Genomic DNA, 3,914 nt, shown 5'->3' on the forward strand with positions numbered 1-3,914 from the left:
GTGGCCCGTTGACTGAATCCAAACTTCACAGAACAAATTCTTTGATTAAGGCCACAGGTTCCCCACTCCTGATTGTAGCCTAAACTACTCAATCCTGCAGATGACTCTATGTCCAACCTGAGGAGAGACCCCTAGTAATGAGAGATGTGATTACCATAAGAATTAAATTCTGAGTCTTAGATTCTGGGATCCTCTTTCTCAAGGGGAATTTGGGATCAGGGAATAGTGGCCGGAGTGGGTGGGGTAGAAGAGAGGAGGGAGAAGGGGTAAAACACATTCCTTTGCCTTTCTATGTGTTCAATTGTTTCCTCTTTTCCCTGTCTCTCCCTATCTCTGTTTCTTCCTTCTCCCAGGTTGCCCCTCCCCACCCAGGCACGTCTTCTATTTTTTTTTCCCCTGGAAGTTTCAGTATTCCTTTCCCTCCTGTGCCCCTGGCATTGGGGCTGTGCCCTCTTGCGACTCCTCCTTCTTTCCTTCCTTCTCTCTCCCCGTGAAGGAGCCTTTGCCTGGCCAGTCATGGGAAGATGGCCCTGGGACTCTGACTCAGCCTTTCACCCACCCTTCTTTTCCCCTCCCTCTCCCTAGGACTCCTCTCCCAGAGACCAGCTGAGTAGCGAAGTCCTTAATGGCTCTGGAAGGATGGCTGAAATCTCCTTTGAGTGAGACAGACGCTGAGCCTCAAGTCTCCACACCACTTCTTTTCGTGGATTAGAGCTTACCTAGGGGTGTGGTCTAGGGCCTTTACCAGCATCACTTTTAACCCATTTCATTTCAGCACTGTTAGTTGTGCCTTTTGTCATCTGCTTGCCATCACCCTCTTGCCCCCGGCTTCTGACTTTCTTTGGACTTCCTCCTCATTTTCCTGCCAGCTCCAAGTATAAACTTTGGGCTTCTGGGCCCCCACATCTTTCAAACTGTTCTGCTTTCCCTGATTCTTCCCTCCTCTTTCTACTCCCCTCATTTGTATACATAGCAAAGTACTGGACTCAGAGTCCAAAAGACCTGGATTCAAATTCTGCTCAGAACACTTTCTTGGTGTGTGACCCTGGGAAGGTCAATTTGATGTCTCTGAGCCTCAGTTTCCTTATCTGTAAAATGAAAGGGTTGTATTTGATGATCTCTAGGGGCCCTTCCAGCACAGAAACTATGATCTGATGACCCCTCTACCCCTTTAATCTTCTCCTATTCTTAATTCTCTATTTTCTCATACACTCTCTCTTCTATTCTATATCTTCTTTTCAGACAATTCTTACCAGAAAGATGACCTAGATCAACTAGGACATTCCAACCTGGATCACCCTTACCCACCCACTCACCCACAACCTCTTAAAAAATGTGGAACATCATGATCTATCAGGCCATTTGCGATGCATCAGATTCACAAGGGTGGGGCTGAGGACCAGGACCAATGGGGTTACCATCACGCGATCATCCTTAAATGGAAATGGAATTACACACGTCAAGGAATCAGAAGCCCAGCTTTGGAATGGTCTGTGGGCACCCAAACTTTTCAAGCATGATTAGGTAGAGACTAGACCTGTGATTTTATTCTTATAGGGTACTCCCAAGTGAGGAAATTCCTTCTACAGGTGTAGGTTAGATCTACGCCTTTTCTGTTGCATCTTTTCCAAATCTTGAAGAGTTGGCTAGAGGACTGAGAGAATGAGTCACCTGCTCAGGGTCACATGGCCAGCGGGTATCACAGGTAGAACTTGAATGAGGCTGCTTCTGGCTATAAGAGCAGCTGTCTAACAACCATGTATGGTGCCTCTTTCCAGCCTGAAGACCTCTTTTTAAAAACATTCATTTACTTTTAGTTTTCAACTTTCGCTTTTATAAAATTTTTGAGTTCCAAATTTTTTTCTCCCTCCCTCCCCTCTGCACTCCCCAAGAAGGCATGCAATCTGATATAGGCTAGACATGTACAATCATATTAAACATACTTCCACATTAGTTGTGTTGTGAAAGAAGGATCAGAACAAAAAGGAAGAACCACAATAAAGAGAGACAATGGCATGCTTCAATCTACACTCAGACTCCATCAGTTCTTTCTGTGGATGTGGATGGCATTTTCCATCATGGGTCTTTTGGAATTGTCTCAGATCATTGCATTACTGAGAAGAGCTGAATCTGCCAAAGCTGGTCATTGCATAACGTTGCTGTTACTGTGTACGATGTTCTCCTGGTTCTGCTCACTTCACTCAGTATGAGTTCGTGTAAGTCTTTCCAGATCTTCCTGAAATCCACCTGCTCATCATTTCTTAAGGAATAATAGTATTCCATTACATCCATATACCACAACATGTTCAGCCATTCCCTTCAATTTCCAGTTCTTGGCTACCACAAAAAGAGCTGCTATAAATATTTTTATACATGTGGGTCCTTCTGAAGACTTCTTTTTAATGTCAAATGAATTCCATGAATCCTTCTCAACTTTATTGATTATAGCTATGCTATTGGCTTCCATTGATTAAAAAAATCACAGGAATCTACTATAAATTCAGTAATACTTTTAGAATTAATTTGTATTTTATTAATCACAAGAGCATCTATATACATGTGAAAAGTAGGAAGACGTGTGAAACATCATTTTATTCACAATATCCAGAAATAATTTTTTTTTCTTATTAGGAAGAAATGAAGCATCGGTAACAACAACAATAATAGTTAGTGTTTTAAAGTTTTAAGCATTTTGCGTGTTATTTTATTTGATCCTCACAATACCCTGGGATCTAGGTCCTCATTTTACAGATAGGAAAACTGAAGCAGACAGAGGTTAAATGACTTGCCCAGGGTCACAAAGCTAGCAAATGTCTGAGATTAAATTCAAATTCAGGTCTTCCTGATTCCAAGTCCAGTGCTCTATGCACTGGAAACAAACCCCATTATCCCTGGTGCATCTTTTGTTGGAGTGAAGTAAAGATTAAAACATCAATATTTGGTACATATATCGATTGGAGACCCTTTGCAGCAACTACTCCAAGGCAGCAACTCTGGTCTGTGAACTGGAATTTGGGAGCCACTGGCCAACTCTGTCTGCCTAAAGGTTGGAAGAAAACCCAGAAATGTCCAGCTAGGTGCTTCACAACTTCAAAATGCCCTATGGGATAGCCATCTCCCTTGAGTCATGGGAATGGGCACACCTATTGGTATAGCCATACCCCTCAAGTCATGGCTCATCTGGCTTGTCACCATATGCCAGTAGGACCTTTGCCTTGGATTCAGGCCTCTTCTGACCCCACAGGGTGGAAGTCAGTTCCTTTCATACTTTTCATAATTTCTTTCTGTTACCACTGCCAATTCCTAGAAAACTCTTTTTATCTAAGGTTCTCTCATTGTCTACTGAGCTCTTTGCAATCACAAGATTTAAGCTTAAAGAAGAGTGTGTCTGACCGTCTCATTTTACAGATAAGGAAACTGAGGCACAGAAAGGTTAAGTTCGCACCAAGCAAACAACAGAGCTTGGATTTGAATCCAGATCTTCTGATTTTAGCTCCAGAGCCCTTTCCTCAGTACCACAATACCTTTTCTGACTCATCAGATTATGTATTTAGAGTTAGAAGGGAACTTAGAGACCAGCAAGTTGAATCCCCTCATTTTACAGATGAGGAAACTGAGGTGCAGAGAGGCTACATGTTCACAAAAGCTAGTAAGTGCCTGAGATATGGTGTGAAACTAGAACTTCCTACTTTGAATCCAGTGCCCTATTCACTATGGCATAATGCTGCTTCACTCATGACTCCTGTGCTCACTTGCCAAGATGAGTAAAGTAAGCCCAAAGTTAATAGAAAGAAGTTGGATTTACATTCATTGTGGACAGCTAGGTGGTGCAATACACAAGGTGATCAACTTGGAGTCAGGAAGACCTGAGTTCAAATGTGACCTCAGATACTAGCTGTGTGACCCTGGGCAAG

The sequence above is a fragment of the Vombatus ursinus genome, unplaced genomic scaffold (genome assembly GCF_900497805.2).
Source record: "Vombatus ursinus unplaced genomic scaffold, bare-nosed wombat genome assembly UNPS02014909.1, whole genome shotgun sequence".
Classification (NCBI taxonomy): domain Eukaryota; kingdom Metazoa; phylum Chordata; class Mammalia; order Diprotodontia; family Vombatidae; genus Vombatus; species Vombatus ursinus.